The 27,367-nt window shown below is 37.6% G+C and overlaps 1 protein-coding gene across 1 annotated transcript in view; it reads left to right on the top strand.

Moving 5' to 3' along the window:
- Window positions 1-12,040: 12,040 nt before the first annotated feature.
- Window positions 12,041-27,367, top strand: part of HTR1F (5-hydroxytryptamine receptor 1F) — a gene marked incomplete at its 3' end in the record, with an annotated part of 121,016 nt that continues 105,689 nt past the window's right edge. Inside the window, exon 1 of the mRNA XM_081075422.1 lies at window positions 12,041-12,113. The remainder of the gene's footprint in view (window positions 12,114-27,367) is intronic.

The raw sequence follows: 27,367 nt of genomic DNA on the forward strand, positions 1-27,367 counted from the left end.
AGTGTGCATAGCATCATTTAAAATTAAATCAATGTACACAACTTTCTTTATTAATGATGTTTTGGGAGAAAAAGCATACTTTGGAATCAGTCATAAGATGGATTCAAACCAACATAAGCCACTTACCAGCTCTTTAATCCATGAAAGTTATTTACTGTATTTTGCCTGTACAATGAGCACTTTTTTGCCCAAATTTGTGAGGGAAAAATAAGGATGCTCATTATACATGGGTAGTACTAATTCTGTATCTATATATGTGAGGTATGACAGCTAAGTTCACGAACTCATCCTAGAAAAAATGTTACATACCTTATTGCTGAATAACACTGTGGTCACCTTCAAAGTACTTGTCTTTGGGAGCTATGCACAGATCCCAGCACCTAGTCCACCCTTCAAAGCAATTTTGGAATTCTTTTTCTGGAATGGCCATCAGAGATGTCATCATATTACCCTTGATGTCCTGAATGTCATCAATATCTTCCTTTCAACATTTCCTTCACCTTTGGGTAAAGAAAGAAGTCATTGGGGGCCAGATCTGGTGAGTAGGGAGGTTGTTCCAACACAGTTATTTGTTTACTGGCTACAAACTCCCTCACAGACAGTGCCATGTGAGCTGGTGCATTGTCATGATGCAAGAGCCATGAATTTTTGGAGAAAAGCTCAGGTGGTCTAAATTTTTCACACAGCCTTTTCAGCACTTCCAAACAGTAAAGTTGGTTAACTGTTTGTCAAGTTGGTACAAATCCATCAAAAATAATCCCTCGGATATCAGAAAAGGTTAGCAACATCGTTGCAATAAGTTTGCGAACTTAATTTTCAGACCTCCTACAATATGGAAAAGATAGTTTCTTCACTAAAAGGTCTTGGAAAAACAGGATAGCTACATGCAAAAGAATGAAACTGGGCCTCTATCTTACAACATATACAAAAATCAACTCAAAATTGATTAAAGATTTGAATGTAGGACCTGAAACGTTAAAACTCCTAGGAGAAAACATAGTGGGTATGTTTCTTGGTATTGATTCATAAATGTTTTAATTTATTTATGCTTATGAGTTAAAAGTGTAACTCTAGAAATCAATAACAATATCCATATGCAAAATAATACCCTGCAATATGATAATTGGTTTTGTTGAATTTATGACGAACTTGCAACAAAGAAGAGTTCTTGGCCTTCGATATGTGTAAATATCATAAACTTGTTACCGGTGCATAAAATTTCTTGTACCTTGTACCTGTTCTTGTATTTTGTAATTATTTGTTACATAAAATTTTTTGTACCATAATAAAGATTAAAAAGTAAACGCTAAAATTCCTTTAGAATACAAAAACAAGTATCAAAATGTAAACAAATAAAAGTTTGAATTCAAAAGTTAAAACGAAAGATTTTATTTCCCTGAAAGTTTGCGCCAAAAACATGGGTGCGCATTATACACAGTATACAGAAGCACAGTATACATGGCAAAATACGGTAGCTTCTCTAAGACTCAGTTTCTTTACTTGTGAAATAGGGACACTGATGTATATCTCTTAGTCTCACAAAACGTGTAAAGTGCTGGTGCCTGGCATGGTGTTAGACTCAATAAATGTTAGCTGTTAGTAGAAGTAGTAATAATAATCATTACCCTTCAGTGACAGTTACTACCAATTTGCCATATTCTACTGAAAGTTCTGCCAATAAGATAATCCAAATCTTGTTACTTAATAGAGTATTATTTCTAGGTTCTACAAGAGGATGTAGTTTAAAAATTTTTTTCTTTCTATTTTATATCAAACAGATACAGAATAGCAAATATTTTTTGTTATGTAAAAGAAAATGTGGGGGAAAACAGTAAACATAAATAACTTACCTGCAGCCCAACAGTATATCAGTACACAAGAACATCACTTAGCATCACCACAGATTACACAGTGGTATCACTATTTAGAAAAGAAAATTAAAGTGAAAGGATAATATAGGTAGATATAGAAAATAGGAAACCAATAGAAATTGGAGTCTCAAAAAGGAGAGGCAGAGCAAGAAAAATATATGCAACTGAGGGCAAATAATTATAATTCCATCAATTTAAAAATAGTTTCAGTTATGAAAATAACATAGAAAAGTCAAAAGTGACATAAATGTTGTATGTCATAATACAATATTGTAACATAGTGTAGTATATAATAACAATACATAATAATTAAGACCAAACATTTGCCTATCTACTTTACAGAGAGATCTTCCTTTAACGTTGAAAGGTTAATTGAGCATCATGTATTTGTGCATTTATCCATAGCATCCCTGCTAAAATGGCAGTTAAGAAATAAAATGGCATTAAGCCATGAGGAACAAAAAAATAGAAGAGCCGACATGAGATTTCCAAATTTTACTATGTAGGAGATGGGAAAACTGCAAGCAGATAGCTGAGTGATTGCTGTCCCCTCCACACCCATGAAAGGCTCAGAATTGAGCAGCCCAAGACATCTTAAAAGGTTGGCGTAACACAGTACCAAAAACAGATGTATTGGTTATAAGTCTTTTATGTATAATGGAAAACCGTGGCTAGGTCCTGTCACCGTACAATGTAACTAGGCAATATGTTCTCTAACCTTATCCCAGGAGAGAGACTGGAGATTTGTTCTCTATGAAATTTGTACCAGAGATTTTCTGCACAAAAACTAATAGCCACAGGGCACCCCATAGGAAAATTAGGTGAAAATTTACATAATAAAGAGTGGTATCCCCAGTTCTCTAGTGCCTTACCATTCCCAGAATGCTTCCAGAACAGAGACTGGAAGATAATTCTCTGTAGTAATTGAACAGCCCCAGAACAGATTCTCTCTTTCTATGGAATATAGAGGATACTCCCATCAATTTTAATGAAGCCCATTCTTAGGTAGATACAACCTGGCACACAGAGCTTCTGTGTCCCACTTTTAAATATTAATGGGCATCCAAAGAACAACGGACATTTGAAGATACCTCCAAAATGAAAAGCGGAAAGTGACAGTGGGGGAAGAGAAAGGAGCAATATTTTGTATAGCATCATTGGATGACACTGCAAAAGGCATTGAATAACTTCTACCACTTAATAAATGCTATATTTGAAACACAGAAGTTAATAAGTTTTACTTAATATAAGAGGGAAAACTATATACCTGATATATTTATTCTTGTATATGTTCAAAAATTACTGAGCATCTTCTAATTTCTAGGCAGTAGGCAAATTACCAAGGGTAAGAAAAGGTGAATAAAACAGTTGCTCTTTAAAGTAGCTCAGAGTCTAGAAGAAAAGAGACAAATACACAAACACAAAAAAATCACAACAAAGTATAATAAATGATAAAGTAACAGGATGGACACGGTCTGAGGATGTCACCTGGGAAAAATAATTAAATGTTTGGAAGAGTCTGCTTCCCAAAGCAGTCTTGAGACATACTGTAAATCAAATTCACTAATACTATTACCTATGTAAATAGGTGCTTTTAAAGGAAATGTAAGGAAAAATTAATAATTTTAAAATGTTGAGAAATTTTTCTATCTTTAAAAACTAAAAGCTTTACTTATGGGAGAGCTCAATTTCAAAGAAACTGTCTACTTCAGCAAATGTTCTTAGTAGGATTCCAGTTATAGCAGCGGGTTACTCATATTAATTAACTGCTGCACTGGGCTCTCTGGACTATTACTTTGAAGGCATTTTAAATGGTTACAGAACTGGCATGGAACTTTTAACAAATTGTATTAAAATCCTTCAGGAATTGCACTTAATTAAGTAATACTAATTTATCAACAGTTTTACCAGGCTGTTAGGTAATTAGTCCCATTTCACGTTCATAAGAAGATGCATACATGTAAAGATTTAATAAATATATTATTTTAAAAATAATCACAATATTTTCTCCAGCGAGGGCACATAGTAATCAATATCCTAAATACTAGTGTTTGGGGATAACTCTATTCCATTTTAAACACTCATAACCTACTTTCTTGTCTTAGTAAATTTCCAAGAGTAAACCTTAATTACAGTGAAGTTCGTGTTACATATATTATTAAGAACTGGCAATGATCCAGTATAGTGTTTTACCATGATTGTTCTCGTTGACATTATCTCCATAACTATATCTATGTAGAAATAACCATCGGGACATTGTGAGGACAAGAGAGAAAGAGCTATTTATGTTAGCTATACACTGATTTTTTTCAATGTCGCCTTTCGGTATTCCAATTGGTTGAGTACTCCCTGTTACAAGTTGTCAACGTAAGAAATATCCAAATCTGTAGAGAATTTTACTGAGTGTATTTGAGCTGAACTGCTCAAAATTGCTGGGAAGCAAAATCTCAACAAATTAAGACAATGCTGTGGAGAATGGCAGTTTGGCAGCTTATTTTATACATTAGAATCAAAGGAGGAGATGGAAAGAGGGTTACATAAAATGCATGGGTGGTAGACTAAGGGGGTGGGAGAAAGCAAATCAGGGAAATCTCTGGGCTTAAATAAAAAGTAAAATGCAGATAAACATCTTTAATATAAGTGAGTACAGAATAGTTAATTAACATTTACAGGACATAGAAATGGTATTCAGGGAACAAGATAACAATGAGGGGTTCTGTGGTCTCATGATAGGGAGCGGAGGGCTGTGCCCTGAGGGATCTCAAAAAAGGGGTATGTTAACTTAGATGCAAAACGACAATAGATAGGCTCACTTGAGGTAAACATTGACCTTTGTCAAGGACACTACAGGCCAAGGATTTGACTACCCACCATTGATCTGCTTTTAGTTAGGAATTTTTGTGTTCAGTCCATCCTGTGTGGTTAATTTTGGTCTCTGAGTTTGTAGGGCCTGCCCTGCTGGCCTCCTCTGAATTTGTCAGGTTTGTGGCCCCTTTTTTGTTCACAAAAGGCTTGCAAAGCACCCTATCTGGCTGTCCAGAAGCTGTATAGTTGCAAATTACATTTCTAGAAAATATCTTCACTTTAAAATTTGGTTTGTATATGTTGACGTGACAAGATTCTGACCAAAAGATGAGCAACCTTGAATGTATCTCATTAAGTGTCAAAACCTGACTATTCTGTTCTGATCTACTTGCTAACTTTCTTCACATAAATTTATTCTTATATTGTGTAATACTTTACCCTTTCTATGAATGTTCATGTATTATATTCCAGTATACTCAGGGTGATTTCTATAGACAGATAAATTTGGCATTATTCCCATATAAAATTTTAGGAAGCTGAAACTGGGAAAAATTAAATATCTTCTTTAAGTCACCATTCTGGTTCATGACTAGACAAAATTAAGAGTCAAGTTAGTTCAACTCTAATGCAAGGCTCCTTAAAGATCTTTATAGTTAGTTTCCTCATGAAGGCAGAGAGATAACTGTAGTTCCGGTTGCCTTATCAAACACAGAATATATGAGAAATTGTGAAATTGTATTGAAAATATTAAGACAATGGCTATAGGTAAAACACAATTATAACATGACTGAGAATAGCATCAAAATTATTAAGAAATCATCAAAATGGCAACTATCAAAATGTTTTCTGTATATATGAGTCTGTTTCTGTTTTGTTTGTTTATTTTGTTCTTTGGATTCCACATATAAGCAAAATCACATTGCATCTGTCTTTCTCTGTGTGACACACGTGACTCAGCAAAATGCCCTCCAGGTTCATCCAGGCCGCCCGCAGATGACAAGAACCCATTCCCTTCCATGGCCAAGCAATATTCCATTGTATATATGTCTCACCTCCTCTTTATCCATTCATCCATCAATGGACACCCAGGATGCTTTCACATCTTGGCCCTGTAAACAATGCTGCAATGAACATATCGTTGCACATGTCTCCTCGAAGTAGTGTTTGGGGTTTCTTTGGATAAATACCCTGAAGTGGGATTATTGGGTCCTCCTTTGTGCCTTGTTATAGCCTTTGTTTTAAAGCCTATTTTGTCTGATGTAAGTATTGCTACCCCAACTTTTTCCGTTTCCATTTTCATGAAATAACTTTTTCCATCCCTTTACTTTCAGTGTGTGTGTGCCTGTCAATCGAAATAAGTCTCTTGTAGACAGCATACATATTGGAATTGACTATCTCTTGAGATAACTTGAGTTTTTAGCTGGAGGGTTTGATTGCATGGTAGGTTTATGCCCTTAGTCTTTCTTTAAATGAATTGATCAACAGTTATTTTGTTATCATGTCATCATAATAGACTTAGTAGCTACTTATTTTTACATATCACATAGACTTCAAGATTTTTGCCCAGCTCTATTACAGCTATAGTGTGCAAAAAACTGTTCTGTAATTCTTTCAGTTGTGGAACTAAAGACCGATGTGGCAAGAGATAAGAACATCAGTTAAGAGTTTGAGTTTATATCGTTTACTGCTCTCCCACCCAATGAACTAACTGTGCCCCTATTCACCCACAGTAAGATTGTTTCATAGTGACAGACCTGGAAACTTCTGGTCAAGTGGTCTTTCTATTACATCATATTCTACGTGTTTTTGAAAATGACTCATAAATTTAGCTAACTAGAATGGGAATTTTAATGATTTATGTAAAAGAGCCAATGTAAATCACATCAAAAGGTCACTTTTTAGGAGCATTATTTTAAGTACTTCTTTTTTTCTATTTTGGAAAAAGTATTGCAGAGTAAACTTAAAACTCACAATGGATAGTAAAGCAATTAAATAAGCAACGTCTCTCTAAGTTTATGAAAAAGCATTTTAAGGAACCCAGTTTTTCTGTCAGTATTTTAGACATGAGAATATTCTCTCAGAGTTGCCTAGGCATATTTTCTACTTACAAGAAAATAAACATTATTATATGATAGGGATTATTTCCCAATCCAGTCTCCCCCTGCATATTATAAAATTAGTAAATTATACTTATTCAACTTCTTCGTAGCTTTCTACTTGACTTCCAACAGATCTAAGCAAATTACCTGATGAATTTAATGAATGCATAAAATCAGTCTGAATTATTACCAAAAAATGAAAGGTTTTATTATAAACTTAGGGAGAGGCTGTTTATTTGATCATCAGTTTTCATTTTACTCTGTAGTATTTTTTCCAAAATAGAAGAAAAGGGTACTTATATGGGAGAGCCACCCCACTATAGAAATTTTCCCCTGGTTTTGATTACTCTTGCAATCAGTTCCTAAATCCTAAAGATTGCTCCTAGCCTGAATCACAGAATGTCTCTCACCTCTGCTTCAGATAGCTACTTAAAAGCCTGTGACTTTCAAACATCCCCCAAGCCATTCTGGACCTAATTCTTGGATAATACCATCCCAGAGACCAAATAGGTTTTTTTTGTTGTTTCTTTTTTTTAACTTTTTAAAATTAGTTTCAAGTGCACAAAACAATGTAATAGTTAGACATTTATCATTTATATCCTTCACACAGTGATAACTCCCCTCAGCCAAAGTACTACCCCTCTGACATCACATACAGCCATTACATTTCCACTGTCTCTATTCCTAATACTGTACTCCATTTCTTGTAAAGATACACACACACACACACACACACACACACACACACACACACACACACACATATATAAAATTGTAGTTGACATTCATTATTGTTCAGCTTCAGCTTCAGGTGTACAGTGCAGTGATCAGGCATCTACATCATTCCTGAAGTGGTCTCCCTAATGAGACAAGTGTCTATCTGATACCCTATAAAATCTTTACAACATTTTTGATTAAATTCCCCAAACTGTCTTTGTATCCCCATAGCAATCTTGTGGTTACTGATAGTGCGTTCTAATCCCTTCACCTTCTTCCTCATCCCTGGCCCTCCTCCCATCTAGCAACCCTCAGTTTTCCCTCTATGTCTCTGAGACTGCTTCTGATTAGTTCATTCATTTATTCTTTTCTTTAGATTCCACATATAAATGAGATCATATGGTATTTGTCTTTCTCTGTCTGACTTATTCACTTAGCATAAGTGAAATAGATCCATCCATATTGTATGATCCAGCAATTTCACTCCTAGGTATCTATCCGGTGAAATCCAAATAGGTTTTAACATTCCTCCAGGCCAGTATACTTGTTGATTGTAATTATTGAAGCCTAATGTTCTTTCCAAACCATTCTGGGCCCGGCTCATGGACATTTGAGGCCACCTAAATGACTGTTTGAATGGTCACAGGCTCTATAGAGCTAACGATTTATTAATTAAAATCTATTTTTCCTCATTTAGGGGCCTTGGGGATACAGAGGATACCCCAGCAAGATTGCCAGTCACAACCAAAGAAGTCAACACGGTCTTCCAGGCAGATCTCGAGACCCCTTCCTCTCATCTAAGATCAGATAGAGCGAGAGTTCCATGAATCCCCAATAGATAGGTATCGGCTCCTGCCCAGCAGGAAGCAGATACAGAAGAGCAGACCTCCTCTCTCTCAACTTCCCATGGAGATTTTATGGGGATCACCTCTCTCAAGGGAAAAGCAAGGCAGGCAGTTAGAAATAGATATTGGGTCTCTGCATTACCACCCAAAAGACCTCACCTCTCCACCCAGAACTTCCCTTCCCCACTATAATTATCTACCCCTATGAGGAACAAATGAGTACAAAATACCCAACTAGATTAAACCGGTCATTCACACCTGCTCAGTAAAGGCCACAAGGACCTTCACTTCACCTGGGCCTCATTATACCATCATTATAATGTCATACATACATATGCCGGAAGTTCATTAATATCATTACAACAGACTGAATTCTGGGAAGGAGCATGCGCAGTTTAAAAATATGAGGTAATAACAGACTCTTGTCAATCACAGATGTTAGTCAAGTGGTCCCACTCCTGGAAAGAAGCAGCCCACTCTAGAGGAAAAAGGAGATAAAAACACCAAGTCCTCGCCAGTCAGGCCTTTTTTGAGCCTCTTGAGCCTTGCCTTTGCTTGGGGTCTTCTCCAAACCCTTTGGAGTGTACTTTTTCTCCCAATAATGTCACCTTGGGCCCTTGAGCCAGTCTCACTGTTCAGATCAACTCCTATTTCCTTGAAGTACAGTGGTATCTTGGTTTTCGAACGTAATCCATTCCGGAAGACCATTCAAGTTCTGAAACGTTCGAAAACAGCGGACAGCTAGGCCTCAGGATCTTGCACTCAGCTGAAGCTGTGTGACATGTTTGACTTCTGAAGCATGTTTGAAAACTGAAGTATTTACTTCCGAGTTTATGACGAACATTAAACCGAAATGTTCATCAACGGAGGCATTAGAAAACCGAGGTACTTCTGTATACTATCTCTTCTAGTAAACTGCTTTTTCACGACTTTACCTTGCTATCTCATTTAATTCTTCATTCGCGATGCCAAAAACCTGGACACCACGCTGAGGAGGGCCCACTCTCTGGTAACAGTCATAAAATAATGCTGTTAAAAAGTGAACTTTTGATGTCATGGAATGAGTCAGTGGATCTTGCTTGTGATGTTTATGACGTCAGGTTAATCTTCTGTAGTCAGCCTAATAACGCAAGGAAAACATCAGCCACTAAGGCAAGGTTACATGATTTAGGACTGCACTGGTTGTGTTAATTCTGTCTACACTAACATCCTTATACAAGTTCTCAGCTTTTTCCTTAATTTTACACTTTGTGGCTATTTTTTAGAGTTATCTTAATGATATAGTCAGCATTACTGGAAAAAAAACAAGGGAATTTTAACTTAGTCTTAAACTGAGATCAATAGTATCAAAATAGTGCAATATGTCCTGAATGAAAATCTCCTTTCTGGCAAAAGCTCAAGAGATAGACTATTAGTGCCTTGCCTATAAATACATGTGCCCCCACATATTTAAGATTAAAAGCAAGACCTTTCAGCATTGACACTTCCTAGACCTTCCATCTAGCAAAAAGAACTTGTCTGTGATGATTTAATTCATTCTAAATGACTTAAAAGCTGTGAGCTTAAACACTCACTGAGATTCTGGTCTCTTTCTCACTGAGATTCAGGTTTCTAAAATGTAGTAAGATATCTAAAGAAGCAGCTTAGTTGTTCATCCTCCACTTAGAGTAACCCATGCTGAGTGCTTTGACTGTGTGGTCCTGAGCGGGTTAAGGATCTGTGTACTGAATAGCAAACGGAATATCTCGAGGGCACAATGTCCTGATACAGCATGCAAGTGCATTTCACCTAAGCAAATTTGTTTGCTGCAGTAGCAATAGCCGAAATATCTGAAACCTTAGATCCCTTTTGTATCATAGGTAAGGTCTTGCCATATCTTCACTTAATATGCTTTATTCCTCAGATCAGATGTACTATAGAATTGTTAACTCCAATTGCCCAAGTCCAAACATGGTGTCAGGAAACATCCCCCTGTGTAGAAAGTGGATACATTCCTAACTGCTTGTTGAGGTGGTGTAATCTTGGACTCTCTCCATGGCTGTCATCTACAAGATTTGTTACAAATTACTCTGAGTACAAGTGTAAAATCAAGGTGGTCAATATCATATCTTCTAGGGAAATTACTGTATTCTACTAGGAAACTTATAAATCCTCTCGGTTTATTTTTATTATTCTTTCCTAAATGAGTAGTCATAACCATATAGTTATTTATAAGGGACAAGGGCTGGAACTGCAAATCATGGCATAGGAAATCGAGGTTTAAGAATACTGTGAATCTGAAATCTATGTAACTCTACTAATAATTGTCACCCCAACAAACTTTAATAAAAAAAAGAATAATGAGAGAATAAAAAACATGAAATAAATGTTAATGATAATCTGAAGTCATTACTGATAGTAATTCAGCTAACATTTCTTGAGAACTAAGTGCCAAGCATTATGTTTAGTGTTTTATATACGTGTGTCATGTAAATATATGCCAGAGAACAAAGAGAACCTCACCAACAGAAGAATCATGGGCTGGAACATGCAGGTTTAGTCCACACGTAAGATTTATATAAGATTGTCTTTGGATGACAGAAAGTATTGGGAGGTGGGAGAGCAGAAAGGATTTTCAGTGACATGAGTTGTTTTCTGGGAAAAGGGATACACAGCAGTCAGGCCCAGGGTGCAACCATCCTGAGAGGGGCAACCTGTGCCCTTCCACAGAGGGGCTGTGGAAGTGGTGCTCTGTACAAAACAATCTGTTTCACTCCTCCCAGCATTGGAGACCTGTTCTAGTGCTGGAAAACTGCCACCTTCCAAGAAGCACCAAAGTTTCCAGGGTCTGTGAAAACAGGTTTGGGGAGTTCCTGGTAGGCTACAGCTGAAGGGATTCTGTCTAGTCGGCTATGAAACGTTAGTCTGGGGGGGAAAGGAGTGGGGGGAGACCTAAGGCCAGAAACAGGAAAAGATCAAGTATTTTCTCAAGGTCAAGTCCAGGTCAAAACAGGAGAGATGTATTCTAAGGCATAATGGATACCTTAGAATAGAGCCTTGACTATTCCCTGTCCCATTACCCTGCCTGTCTCTCGTCACGCACCCCGAACCCCAATTATTTTCCGGGAAATGCGTGCTTTGTGAAATTGTGAGTAAACAGATCTCTGGGCCCACTCAATGTCTGGTTCTCAACCCCTCTTCCTAAGACTGCTGTCTCTAATTCCCTCTCTGCTTTCCTTATCTGACCTCACTTCATTCTCAGCCACCCAACCAGATACAAGGAGCCACTGGGAAGGAGAGATACTATAACAAAAATGGAAAAGAAGACTTGAAGTCGTTTTATTTTAGATGCGTTTCAGAAAGGTTGTTCGCGTCATTTCTAGATTCCATGAACAGATAATCTCCAAGGTATCACTCAAATTAAAGAGACGGGACTTTTTCCCTCCCCCGTCCTCCACGCATCCGTGGAAGGCAGGGAGCAGACGGCTGAGAGAAGAAGGAGAAGGGGGAAAAGTGGGGGAAGCAAGATGAGAAAGGGGTGCACAAGAAAGGAAGCGATGAAGGCAGCAAGAGAAGAGCATTAGGGGTGCTGGCGAGCCCCGGGCCTCTGCCCGCCCGCCGGTGCTCGGGACCCGCCCGGCCTCCGCGCCGGAGGTCCGCAGCGCAACGCCAGCTCGGCGGCCGGGGAGCTCCGGGACGCGCCCCTCTCCGCCCCGCCGCGGCCGGCGCCCCCGATCGCAGCCCCCGGCCTGGGGGTCACCTTTGCCGCTCCGGACCGCTGCGCGGTAGCGCTCGTGGTGAGTGTGAGTCTCCGCGACCAGCGAGGGAGAGCGCGCAGCGCCCGCGGCAGGCGCCCCGGTGGGAACCGGAGCCGGGGAGCCCCGGGCAGTGTGTGCTCTGGGCGGGAAGGAGAGGCCTGTGGGGCTGGAGCCTAAGTTCTTTTCGACACTTTGGGGCGAATGAGCCCTGCTGGAATTCAAAAATTGCCCTTCCCCATTCGGTGCGCAACCTCTGCCCCCCGGGAGCGCAGTTGCGGGGAGCAGGTGTGGTCCTGAGCGGAGCAGGTGGGCCAGCTGCGAGGGAGGGAGGGGCCCGGCCTGGCTCCAGGGCGAGGGGTGGCGGTCGGAGCCCGTGACTCCCCACTGAGAGCGCAGGCTCCGGGCGCTCCCGATTGGAGGGATCTCGGGGGTAGGAAGAGACAGGGCGCCGGCTAGAAATCAGCACTGGAAAGACTGGAGAGTCTTCGAATCCATCCCTCGGTGGAATCTGGGAAGGATTCAGTCGAAAATGGTAAAATAAATGAGGAGCTCGGGAAAAGGTTGCAGTTTTCTAACTTGGTTTCCCGCGGATTCAACCACTGTGGTACAAGGGCAGGAGAGAGGTTGCACCCGGCGGCCGCAACGTGCCTGGGTTACCACTGCAGGTCCTTCCCAACCGAGGAAGGCACCTTCCTGTTTGAAGGGGGTTGAGCAAAGGAGGAAATAGGACCCCAGGGACGGTTCATGGTCAGGGTTCCCGTCCCCAAAGGGGCCCGGGAGAGCCGCAATTATGTCCCCAGAAAGTTAAGGAATGAAATGGAGGAGATCAGGGGATATACATATTATTAGCATTTTCGGGGCCCCAAATGCTGGATTTGGGTTTGGGGTTAATTCCATGTACACTTAGAGGTGGCCCTTGATAGAACACTGGATGGGAACAGAAGGCGCGCTGCCACGCACTTTGGAAGAAAACCTTGAGAGGATTTCGTTTTCTGTATGTAAAGTACATCCCAGGCACCTTGATGATTGTAATATACTTATACTGATTGAAGTGAACATTTAAGATACCATAAGCAGAGAGCTCGCATGTTCCCCCCCCCCGCCCCCCAATACACACATTCAGTTTTTCTGGAATATCTATGTTATCAGCCAGAAAAATGAAACAAATTCAGAATGGGTTTCATTCCGGTTCCAATTATATACAAATCTTTGAAATCTGATTTGGTGACCAACTCTGTCATGATCCTTAAATCTGAGTCGCCCCATTTGTTTCTGTGTTTGTGGAGGGAGGGGGACCGGACTCTGAGCTGGCTGACGGTTCACTGATGAACGGAATGTCAACAAAGGAAGCCTGAGGGAGACTCTGCCATCCCTCCAGGCTGGCTTGCAACTGCTGTTCCTCCTTCCTTCCTTTTTCCTCTCTAAACTCATAAGTAGGTTCAACCATCATCACTTTGTGTCTCCTCCAAGGGAAGTGTAGTTCTTGCTCCTTTTCACCTCCTTCAAATCTCCGTCAAGGTCCGTCTTGACAATGAAAGTTAATTATTCCCTGTTTCCAATGAGAAGTGGTTTTCTGTGTTTTGGGTAGATTGTTGTTTAAACTCAGATGTGTTTAGAACAAATACTATACTTGTCTGGTATTAGCTTAGGAGTTCCCAAATATGAAAAAAAATACCTTACCTTACTTCTTCTGTCCAAGAAATTTTCGTGTGTATTCCCACACCTCCTTTGCTCAGTATAAATCATTTGTCATTTCTCATCCACTGAAGCTTATTATGGAGCTAATGAGCTCAAGGTGGGTATCAAGGGGTCGTTCTCTTTCAACAGTATATAAAGATCTCTGTTGGAATGAAGACTGAAAGAATAATGCAATTTTTGCTACTTTGCCTCATTAGACAAATTTTATAACTGGCTGGGATTGAGCAATAATACATTTTTAAAGGCAGATTTTTCATTGTTTTAAATAAAAAAAAAAGGTATCGCTTAACTAGTTTTATAAAGTTCTTAGGCAAAAGACTACCATAAAGCTGCTAACAAAAATAGTATAACACACCTTTCTTAGGAAATTTTTTGTTTTTAATTTAAAATTGGGTGCACATCTCTTTTCAAAGACTTGCAAAAACTATAACTTAATTCTTAATTGGAAACAAGAGGAGTGTTTGAATTTTCTTATCTAGTAAATGTGGTCCTTTTGAATTTGATTAATTATTACTGAAATCATTTCAACGATTTTTAAAGGGCAATGTCTAGACTATTAGTAAAAATGGCTAATGTAAAACAACATGGACATGGTAATATCTAAAAGGCCTTGGCAGGATTCTCTTTTTTTAATATTAATTTAAAAGGTGGGAGTTATGTTGTGTGAGGCAGAGCAAACAAAATGCAGTGCGTTGCTTCCTGATGGCTGTTAACTGAAAGCACTGATAATTCCTGGGTGATGGAGTCATGAGATCCCTAGGGAAGTATCTGTAGTGATCTGATAGAGCCACAGCTCCTGTGTCCCACAGAGAGAAATCTTGCATTCCCATTCCCTCAGCCTTAAATTAAACAGCTAACACTAATTTCTGCTCTAAAAGTGAAAGACTCATGAAGTACAGTAGGGAAATTCAGAATTGCCATCTGTAACAAAATTTATTACTTCCACTTGAAAAAGGTACAAGGACATGTGTTTCAGAGACTAGGAATTTTTGCCTAGAACTAGGCAAAAAATTTATCAATGAGTTTACATGAGTATTAAGGAGGGAGAACTGTATTGATCTGATAATTTTTCCAATTCCTTGGTGATGTTTCCTTCTCTCAGAAGTTATGGGTGGCCTTTTAACCCCATGGTACAGAGTTTCTATTTTCTTCTATGTATGGTGGGAAATTATTAAAGCATTTCTAGTGGGAAACTGTTTAACCAGTATCCTCTTGCTATTGTGTCAAGATGATCTGTTGAAAGACAAGAGGGTAAACAAAGAGGTTTCTAGCCTTGTCTTTAACTAGAGCAGTAGCAGAAGAGATGGTGAGAAGTGGCCAAATTCTGGATTTGGTTAGAGGTAGAGGTGACAAGACATGATAATGGACTAGTTGTGCTTGCTGATAGAAGGAAAGGAATCAAGACTCAAGCCTAGATTTATGACAAGAGCAACTGGAAGAATGCAGATGCCATTGACTAATATGGAAAGATTGAGGAGAAGCAATTAAGCTTTGAGCAGCCTATCAGACATTCATGTGCAGGCATCACAAGGGTACTTGGGACAGAGCTTGGAGGAAAAGTAAGAGTTGGAGATAAAAGTGTGTGAGTCATCAGTGTATAAATAGTATTTAGAACAATGGGACTTCATGAAATGATTTAAGGAGAGACTGTATGTAAAGGATCAGGCTGAGAAAACCTGATCTAGAACCATCCAAAATATGAACACTGAAAAAAATTAGGAGCCAGAAAAGCAAACTGAGATAGAGCAGTCAGTGAAATAGGAGAAAAATCCAGAAGTATGTGATGTCATGGGACATCAAAAGAAGAAACTGTTTTAAGAAGGAGGAAGTGATGGCCATTCATGGTCAATGCTAAGAAAGAGTTAAATTATATGAGGACAAAGAATTACCTTGGAATTTTATTTGACCTTGATAAGAGCTATTGCAGTTGAAATGGTAGTGACAAAAGATCGATCGATAAGGATTGAACTAAGACTGATAACCTAATGATTCGAATCCTAGGAATTTATCTTACAGATATAGTTGCACTTAGGGAAAATACTATATGTTCAAAGTTATTCCCTGCAGTTTTTTTTTATAAGTAAACAATTGATAGCAAATACCTGAAAATAGAAAACAAGCAAAATAAACTATGTACATCTATTCAATGGAATACTATCCAATTGTTAAAATTATCAAGGCAGCTTTCTATGTACTAATATGAAGATCTTCAAAGAATATTAAGTAAGGAAAAAAAGTAAGGAAAAGGGGATGATAAAAAATAAAGAAGACAACTACAGGAGCACAGTCCTTTAATCAGTGGTCGGGTATGGCCTTCAGGTACTAGTGAGGCAGGGAACTAGCAAGACTAGACACTCAGTGCCTTTTCCTGAAGACCTCAGATTTGGATCAATCCTTTTGTCAGCCTCCTACATTCCTAAAGCTAAGTGCTGCCTGTATCAACTATTTTTAAAAACATCTGTATAAACTATTCCAATTGGTGATACGTAAAGTCATAGTTCTAATGTCATCGGACCCTCAACCTCTCATTAAATCTTGTCTGACCACTGGATTTCCCCAGCAGCCAGAGCGCAGCTCGCCACACTTCTCAGAAGAAATTCCGTCTCTGCCGGTGGCCTCCTTCATTCTCAGGAGGATTCTTCTTTGCTGGGAATTCAGAGACTCCTAGGAGTGAAGCTCCCTCACCAGTTCTAACTCTTAGATATTTGCCTGCTCAGCTACTTTCCTTCCCTCCAATGCTATAGTCAAACCGACCTCCCTCTCTTAATCGGGATTCCACAACTGCCCCTCTCCAATCTGAACTTTGCTCAGAAACTTTTCATCACGTGCAACTTGAATCTTTTCTTTATTTAACAACTCCATCATTTAAGTTTATTATTAAGATTATATCACATCCATCCCCAAAACAAGCAAACAGAAAAGCCTCTCGTGGCTTTATAGGGAGAGCCTGAACTACCCCTGTAGCTACTCTCCTATTCATTCCTCCTGTTCTCAGCTAGCTTCTAGAAAAAAAAAAAAAGAAACTAATTTTATTTCTTGTCATTATCTCCTCCCCTCCCCTTAACTCCTCTCCCACCACAGTCTGGCTTCCACACCCATCACCCCATGAAACTGTTCTGGCAACAGTTATCATATTATTAAACCAGAGATTACTGGTCATTGAAACCTTAGCTCTCTGACCTATGTAGGAGCATTTGACAAAGTTTACCATTAACCACTAACGTCATCTGTCTCTTACGTTAGACTCAAAGATGCCTTTCTTCCTCTTAAAGAAAATCAGTGATGGCAATCTATTGGTCCACTTCCTATATCTTTAAACTTTACTTCTCCATTCATTTGGTGATTCTCTTCCACAGACCATCCTTAGCTCTCTTCTCCATGCACTCCATTTTGCTTATTCTCTTTTGGTCAAAGATCTTTTTGAGAATCAAAAACCAAAACCAACCAAACAAAAAACAACCATGGTATCTCTCCCCACCCCAAAAAATGCACATAGGTACAAATATATACATATAATTGCATATAATTTTTGTCAATTAACAGAGTCATTGAAGCTCACCTATGGGGATTAGGAATCCTTCCTAGAACTTCTTATAAAATAATTTCAACAGCTAGTGTGGTTTCAGTTACCTCCAAATGAGATGATAGATCCTAGTTATTCCAAATATAAGGATGAATCTCAGTTCTGATATCTCCCATGAATGGTCCTCTTTTGTTGTATCCAAGTCTCAATATATACTACCTTCATGATTTTTTCCACAGCTTCATACCACATTATTATTTTTTACATAATTTCTCTTTAAATTTAACCACATTTTTAAATGTAAATAAATAAAAATAAAATTTTATCACTGCTGTTAATTTAAAATCAATATCACTGCCACAAACAAGAGGCAATGATACAAAAAGGAATATAGAAAAAATAGTGATTATTAAATTTTAATCAGATGTTTATTGCTTGCTAAATAGCCTTGAACGTGAGGCTGACCTTCCTTTGGCTTCTAAGAGAGATAGCAAAAGTTAAAAACAAGTTTTCCTCAAACAGAAACTTTCTGAAGGAGTTAATCCAAAGAGAAAGAAACGGGAGTAAACTCCTTATTATGTGATACAGAGGTTTTTTAATGCCATGACCTAGTACAAGTAGAGCCATGTTGAATAGCACCAGTGGGACTTGGACTTGGGAAAATTCCCTTCTCTTCTGCATATGTAGCCCAAACCTCTCCATTAAAGCTACAGGCCCTCGAAAGGACCACATGGACATCTCCAGTCACAGTCAACAGGTTCATAATTAAACTCATCTTCTTTCTCCCCTAAATATTTAAGCCTCTTACATTCCATATCCCATCAGAGAAACTCCCAAATTCCTTTCTAAACTTTTTCTCCAGACACAGCCAAATTCAGTCAGTCTACTCCCTGATGGGTCTCTTGATTCTATTTTCCTGATCATCCATTAACTTGCTTTAACTCAGTATGCCTGGCCTAGACTTTTAAAAATACCTTTAACCTCATCTCTCTGGACCTAGCCTTGCCCCCATGAATTTGGCCCATACTGTCACCAAATTAATTTTAGAGATTAGTTCTGTCCCATGCTTAAAATCTTTTGGCGGCTGCCTCTTTCCTTCTGGGAACAAGCCAAGCCATGCAGCTCACCCTTCCAGGCCTCATTTGTCTGGATTTCTGCTCCAACTTACTCCCTGCCACTCCGTCTCCCGGCTATGCTTCAACAACAGGGAACTATTTATACTTACCTGACACATGAGATGCTCCTCTGTTCTTCACTTAGCTCTTAATGTTCCCCTTTCTACCTGGCAAATTCTTAGTCCTCTGCCAAAATTCAGATTTATTTGTTTTCCTTTCCAGACCCCCTTCCTTAACCAAAAAACAACCCACTCCTGTACACTACTCAGGAGTCTTTTGCAAGCTTCCATGCCACGTGCCCTATGCTGCTTGCATTTTATTTATTTCCATTTATTTTATTTATTTGCTTGCATTTTATTTATTTCCATTTATTTTATTTATTTCCTTACCCATTCCAGCTGGATGGGTAAGTCTTTGGAGGCAGGAGTTTAGTCTATTTCATCTCTGTTTCCCCAGAATGAATGAACCACAGGTCCAAGGGGCATGAAACGGAAAGTGTTCTGACTCTGGGTTTGCCTGGGGTAAAAAGCACCTGCAAACAAGCCGTGGATCTGAACACTTCACAAATAGCCTTGGGTGGGAGTGATTTTCTAAAAATCATTTCAAAAACTTATTTTTCTCTATTCATTAGTGGCTCTTTCTGTGGCATTTTACTCTTTCAAACTGTTTCCATAAAAGGAAAAGGCCAAAAAGATCAGAGAAGCTTCCTAACTTAATCTTCTGTACTCACAATCCCTAAGACGGATAGCTGCTTTTCTTATGTAATAAAACCTCAAGGGAAGAAAACGATAAACCTCACTCAATAACGCACCTTAGTATTCAATTCTTTTATTTTTTATGCAACATAAATTGACATTGCTGTAGTCATTTCTATTTTTTTTGAAATGGTCAATATATGGTCCATTTCCTTTATATCAATCTTTCATCTATTCTAGAACAATGTCAACTAATATTGAACAAAAGTATTTCAATTAAATCAAGAGTTATTCATACTCATTCATCTTTTGCAAATGTTTAACTTTCAACTTTATCCAAGATACAGAAGTCTTTTGTTCCAGTTCAACTTCAGTCTTTCCTCAATTTTTGTGTTATTTCCCTATCTTGCAATTAATATATATCAGTGTATTAACTCATAGTGGGAATTAATCAAATAAACTCTTCTTAGAGATAGATGTTTTGTGTCCGTGGAAGCTAATGTATACATTAAAATAGTCAAAGTTATGTGCAAATATCTAACCATCAAAATCTCTAGTTTTATAATTATGTTTTGGTCTTATAACACTTTGATTCTGAGGCATTTGTAATATTTTGAAAAGTATATAAAGTATGATTTTGTTTTCTAATAACCCTAGCAAGCAAGATTCCTGACTATTGCGTTAAGAGCTAAGATAAGTTCCGGAAACGACTAATTTGGCTCATGCTTACAAGCAAGGGTGGCTTTTGGTTATGTGATACAAGTAACAATGAATAGTTAGTTGCATATTTCCATGCCTTCTTGTTAAATAACATTTGAAATAATGAGTTCCAGATGTGGAACGTGGCCATTTCAATATTTTGTCTGCATATTTTTCAATGCAGCCACTGTAACACACAACAATAATTCAAGGCATCTTTTAGCTGTCCTTTGGAATCTTGGCAGCTGTGTTTGACAAGGCAAGGACCCTTCAATCTTCATAATTCTAATTGAAATGAAAGCACTGAAGCTCTCTGTTCTTACCTTTCATAATCAAAGTCTAGTCTGTATGATTTGGAGCTTTTCTGTTTTCAGAAAAAGAGCCTGAATTTCAAATGCTCATAAAACCATTTTCTCTTAAATTCATCTGTGGATCTTTCTTCCCCCCTTTCCTGATTAGGTTCAATCAGTCACCATTAGTCGTAGAAGGAAGAAGAGAGAAACTAATATTCTTCCCTTCATAGCCATTATCATGGAAAGAGCTTTCAAATGAATGAGTTAAAATCCCGACAAATGTCATTTTTGTCCTTAAGAAATTTACCAAGATTTAGCTCAAATCTATGCAAGTTGCCTTTCTATGCTTATCCTCCTGGTTATACGATACGCTCTTACTAAGAGCAATTGCAACCCTTTATTAAACATCATTGCTACCTCGGGACCTAAGTGGAGAAAATCTATCAAGACTGAGCTTTTTAAAAAAGTATATTGAGAAGGGGGTGGTAGATGAGGGTAAAGGGGATCAAATATATGGTGATGGAAGGAGAACAGACTCTGGGTGGTGAACACACAGTGGGATTTATAGATAAGGTAATACAGCCTAGTACACCTGAAATCTATGTAACTTTACTAACAATTGTCACCCCAATAAACTTTAATTAAAAAAGTATATTAATGCATCACACCATTCTAAAATTATAGATAGTGATTCTAGATAGTAATTTAGCAGTGGCTAAAAAAGGTTACTTTAAAACCAGTCTCATATGTTGGAATACTTGTTTTCTCAGAGAAACAGCTAATTTGATATGAATGTGTAGAATTTGTACTGAAACAGGAAGGAAGTACTTTCTGAGTGAATACATTTATGATTATTTATAGCACACAAAAGTGGTATTGGACCTCATTAAATGAAGAGTAGCAGGAATACCCCTGCCCTGGAAGCAAACTACTTGAGTAAATAGAATAACTGACAGTTAGAAATACATGTACGTAATACCATGACTACAACCATAATGGCATGAGAATAAGAACTGTTTGATAGTTTTCACAGTTACATTCAAATGTATTATTTCATGTTATCTTAACATCCAGACACAAATGATTATCCCAATTTTATAGGAGAGGGAAGGGATTCCCAGAGACTAAATGGTTTGTCCTATAGCTTGGGACTCCTAAATGGTAGAACCAAGGTACAAAGCATATTTCAATGTGATCCAGTCATCTTTCAACTATAGAATATGTTGCCCTTCAACCCTAAAGTATTTTTTTTTTAATTGCATCTTCCTCTCGATTCATTTTTAAGATGCATTTTGTAATTTTCATTATTAGGTTTAAAACAAAAATTAATTGCAGACCTTATACTTAAAACTAAAATGCATTTTCTTTCACACTACTCACTTTACAGATGATTCCAATATATAAAAATGTGGTTTTATTCCAGTAACATCTTCCTCATTGTTGAAAACATGAATATGTAAAACTACTTAGAGAATAAAATAAAAATCTCCATAATTCTATCAAAACATTCCCATAAGAATTGAGTATATCTTAGTTTTTAACAATTTTTGTGGGATTGATAGTCAAAATTATATCTCAATATATTTTCATTTGATTACCTATAAGGTTGAATATATATATTATTTTTATGGTCATTTGAATTTCTCCTAGAATTATCTGTCAATGGTTTTTGCTCATATTACTACTATAGATATGCTTATATTTTTCCATAGCTTTGTCTGTCATATGCTGCAAATTTTCCCCTTTGTTTATGTCTTTGAACTTGTTCCACGGTAATTATTAATGTCACATAAGTTTAAATCTTATGTGGTTCAACATTTCTTTTTTCTTTCCTTTTTTTTTTTTTTGACTTTCGTTTGGTTTTAGTTTTATGAAACCAGAGGTAAGTTTACAGCTTTCCATCCCAAAATCAGTTGGATATTTGTTCACATTTTCTAATTTTAATGGTTTTATTTACTTTATATTTATCTCTTTGATCAAGCTGTAATTCATTTTTATACATCATGTGTGATGAATTGCCATCTGGGTCTTTTTTTCTGAAGAGTTAGCCTATCATCCTCATACCCGATCTTGAAAAGTCATTTTATCCCCACTGGTATGAAATGTTAAATTTATCATCTACTAGGTGCTTCTGTTTGCAGTGATCAGTCTGTTTAATTGCTCCCTCTCATGATTGTTGTAGTAGACCTGAACTCTTTTTAACTATTGTTAATTTTATAATATTTTAGCTATTGTCAGAAAAGGTTTTTTTTTTAATCATTTTTCTTCAAAATTTTGTTTACTCTTTCTTATTTGTTCCCCCTCAGTGAGCCTGGCTAAATTTGTGAGATATTGAAGAAAGCTAAGATTTTTATTAGAATAGTATTTTGAGTAAAAATTAATGGGAAAGCACTGACTGAATTTCTCATGGAGAAAGAATATCTCTCATTTTGTTTAAGGCTTACTTCATCATGTGTCAAAGAAGTTTTATAATTGACTTACGGGTTCCACACATTTCTTATTTGGGTTTTCCTAAGTATTTTAAGTTATGCAATGTTAATATGAATGATGACTTTTCCTTATATCTCCTTTTGATTATGGCTAGTTCACAGAAAAGTCACTTATTTTTATCAATTTATATTTATTTATTCATTTACTTATTTTAAGGTGTTTATTAAAATATTGCTAACATACAATATTATTTTAGTTTCAGGTGTACATCATAGTTATTCAACATTTATATACTAAAGAAGTGATCACCATGATAAGTTCAGCAACCATCTGACACTGTACCATGCTCTCACAATATTATGGACTACATTCCCTGTGCTGTACGTTATGTACCCATGACTTATTTGTTGACATTCAATATTATTTTATATTAATATTATTTTATATCAGTATTACAGTTGACATTCAATATTATTTTATATTAATTTTAGGAGTACAGCATATTGGTTAGACATTTCTATAATTTAAGAAGTGACCCCCTGACTAGACTAGTACCGACCTGACACTATAGCTATTACCATATTATTGACTATATTCCCTGTGCTTTACTTTATATTCCCATGACTATTTTGTAACTACGGATTTGTACTTTTCCTCCTGTCACCTTTTTCACTCTGTCCCCCAACCCCCTCCCATCTATCACCCTAATAAATCTACTAAATAAAATCACCCTAATAAATCTACTATCTAAAACCATACATTGTTATAATATTGACTATATACCTTATGCTATACCTTACATTCCCATGACTACTGTGCAACAACCAAATTGTATTTCTTAATCCCTTTCCCTTTTTCACCCACCCTCCCAACACTCCTTCCATCTGGCAATCATCATTTTTTTCTCTGTATCTATGAGTTTGTTTCTGTTTTGTTTGTTTGTTTATTTTGTTATTTAGCATATAAGTGAAGTCACATTGCATCTGTCTTTCTCTGTCTGACATACTCCACTCAGCACATCATACTCCATGTCCATCCACACCGCTGCAGATGGCAAGAATCCATTCCCTTCCATGGCCGAGCAATATTCCACTGTATGTATGTACCACCTCCTCTTTATCCATTCATCCATTGACAGACATCGAGGCTGCCTCCACATCTCGGCCATTTTAAACAAGGCTGCAATGAACATATGGATGCACACGTCCCCTCAAAGTAGCATTTGGGTTTCTTCAGATAAATACCCTGATGTGGGATTACTGGGTCCTTCTTTGTCTCTTGTTATAGCCTTTCATTTAAAGTCTATTTTGTCTGGTATAAGTATTGCTACCCGAACTTTGTTTGTTTGTTTGTTTCCATTTTCCTGAAATATCTTTTTCCCATCTTTACTTTCAGTATATGTGTGTCTTTTGATCTGAAGTGAGTCTCTTGTGGGCAGCATATGTAAGGGTCTTTATTCCTTATCCATTCAGCCATCTTTTAATTGGAGCATTTAATCCATTTACATTGAAAGTAATTGTTGATAGATAGGTAGCTCTTGTCATTTTGCTATTCATAATTTTGATTTTTTTTTTTCTGTTTTAAAGAATTCCCTCTAAGATTCCTTGTAATACTGGTTTGGTGATGATGAACTCTTTTAACTTTCTCTTGTCAGGGAAGAGCTTTATCTGTCCTTTGATTCTAAATGATAGCTTTGCTGGGTAGATTACTCTTGGTTGTAGGTCCTGGCTTTTCATCACATTAAATATTTCCTGCCATTCCCTTCTAGCCTGCAAAGTTTCTATTGAGAAATTAGCTTACAATATTATGGGAGCTCCCTTGTAATTTACTAGTTGCCTTTCTCTTGCTGTCTTTAGGATTCTGTCTTTGTCTTTAACCTTTGTCATTTTAATTATAATGTGTCTTGGTGTGGGCCTGTTCAGGTTCGTTTTGTTTGGGACTTTCTGTACTTGCTGGATTTGTATGTCTATTTCATTCACTAGGGTAGGAAAGTTTTCAGTCATTATTTCTTCAAATAGTTCTCAATCCCTTGCTTTCTCTCTTCTCCTTTTGATATCCCTATGATGTGAATGTTGTAAGGCTTGATGTTTTCCCAGAGGTCTCTTAAACTATTTTCATTTTTTTGGATTCTTTTTTCTTTTTTATACATTCAATATCATATTATATTAATTTCAGCTGTACAGCATAGTGGTTAGATATTCATATAATTTACAAAGTGATCTCCATGATTAGTACCCACATGGCATTATACATAATTATTACCATATTATTGATTATATTCCCTATGCTTTACATCCTCATGACTATTTTATAACTACCAATTTTTTTTAATTAAAGTTTATTGGGGTGACAATTGTTAGTAAAGTTACATAGATTTCAGGTGTACAATTCTGTAATACATTATCTATATCTCACATTCTGTGTACACCACCCAGTCACTTCTCTTTCCATCACCATGTATTATCTTTTTTTTCTTTTTACTGTTCTGATTGTGTGTTTTCTCTTAACTTGTCTTCCAAATGCTGATTCAGTCCCCTGCTTCATCTTGTCTTCTGGTGATTACTTATGGTGCATCTTCATTTCAGTTATTGTATTCTTCACTTTTGACTGGTTCTTGGTTTCTGTCCTTTTTTATGCTTTCTATCTCCCTGTTGAAGTTCTCATTAAGTTCTCTGAGCATCCTTATAACCGTTGCTTTGAACTCTGTACCTGCTAGGTTACACGCCTCCATTTCATTTAGTTCTTTTTCTGGGCTTTTCTCCTATTCTTTCATTTGGGATGTATTTCTTTCTTTCCTTATTTTGTCTGCTTCTTTGTTTGTTCCCTGAAAATAAGACCTAACTGGAAATAAGCCCTTTCCTGATTTTTCAGGTTGACATCCCCTGAACACAAGCCCTAATGCATCTTTGGGAGCATAAATTAATACAAGACCCGGTCTTATTTTTGGGGAAACATGGTATTAGGTAGATCTGCTATACCTCCTAGTCTTGCCGAGTGGCCTTATGTAGTTGGTGCCCTGTGTGGCCATGGCACAGTCTCTCTGGTCACCTGATCTGGATGTTCCAGAAGTGTCCTTTGTGTGGGGTGTATGTGCCCTACTGTTATAGTTAAGCCTAAATTGCTATTGGTACCTCAGTGGGTGAGATTGACCCTCAGGTGGATTGGCTGTGGAGTTTGGCCATGTCCACAGCTTACAGAGTGCTGTGAGTTGTGCTTACCCCACTAAGTGCGATTTGCCCCAGTGGACTCTGGTGCCTGTTTAGACTGACTGCCCTTTGGGTGTGCTGCTTGTGGGGCTAATTGGGCAGTGCTGTGCTGCGGTCTGAAGCCAACCTCCAAGTATGTAGGCTCTGGAGTCTCTTGGGAGGTGCTCTGGTGCAGGCCCACTGCCGGACTGGCTGGGGACTACCTGGTAGAACCTACAAAGTGATCCATGGTTGTTTGCTGCCCATACAAAACCTGGAGGCACATGGAAGAGGCCATACTGTGAACCGAGGACAACTGCCAGCAGTACCAGGCCTGGAGTATCTCTGCAAAAAGCCAGGACACCCTGAGGCCTTCTGCCATCTGCCAGCTGCCTTCAGGTTTAGTCACTGATGAAGCCTCATGTGGTGTGCAAGTCGGGTGAGGCAGGGACTCAGGGAGTCACTAGAAGGGGAAGAGTTGTGTTCACCAGGTTAATGTAGATTCTGCTTCAGTGCCAGCACTGAATATAGAGCTACTCAGCAAAAGTGTTAGAGCACACCAAGGTCGATTGCCACCTGCCTAGGTCCTGTGGACTTGGATAGTTTTCCAAGAAAGAACTCAATGCAGGTGGACCTGGCAGCTCTTGGAGAAAGTGCTTCCGGCATTGGGGGAGTTGTGTGGGGCTGGGTCCCAGCAGAGCTCACCAAACCAATTCAGATTCAGATTTGTTTTTGTTTGTTTTGTAATTATTTTGTTCCTCTCTTGCTGTCTTCCGTGGTGATTTGATGAATATTTTTTGTAGTAATATACTTTGATCTTTTTATCATTTTTGTATCTACTGTAGGAATTTTTTTTTATGGTTACCATGAGGCTAGCACACAATTTCTTATAGTTATAACCGTCTACTATAAGCTGATAACCTAACTTCAATTGCATACAGAAAACTACATTTTCACTCCTCCTCACTTTTTGTTATTAATGCCAGAATTTACTTCTTTTTATATTGTGTATCTATATTGTGTATCTATATTGTGTAAGTAAATTTTTCTGGTTACAGTTATTCTTAACACTTTTGTTTTCAGAAACTACTTCTTAAAACTTTCTCTTTAATTAATTTCTACATCAAAACTCTCCTGATTTTTCTGACTTTCAACTATTTTTTTCTGTATTTTACGTAATTTGATAATTTGTTTTGTTATGCTGGTACTTGAGAGTTGAGAAAGTATGACAAAAGCAAAGGGTTAGAAGAGTAATAAATTCAATTACATTAACCTGGTGTAAAGAATCTTCACAATCTGGCTTTTATCTACATTTCAACTTCATTTCTAAAGCAGATTAACTTCCCATTCTGAATTTCTTAACTGAGAACCACTTAGCAATTACAGCCTCAACAAAATCTTTCTAGAGTCTCTCTAGAAGTTGTTATTCAATTTACTGTCCTTTCACAGCTCTTATTTGTAAATATTTATAGTTGAATTTATTATATTTGTGTATATTTACTTGTACATACAGGCATACACACACAAATGCACACATAAAATATATTAAATGCTACTAGATTTATTATCTTTACTAATTCTTGCATTTCCCAAAGTGCAAAAAAAGTATTAGCTTTGCTACCAAGAAGGAGTTTTTAACTTCATTTAACATAGTT

Source organism: Rhinolophus hipposideros, assembly GCF_964194185.1.
Source record: "Rhinolophus hipposideros genome assembly, chromosome: 2".
NCBI lineage: Eukaryota > Metazoa > Chordata > Mammalia > Chiroptera > Rhinolophidae > Rhinolophus > Rhinolophus hipposideros.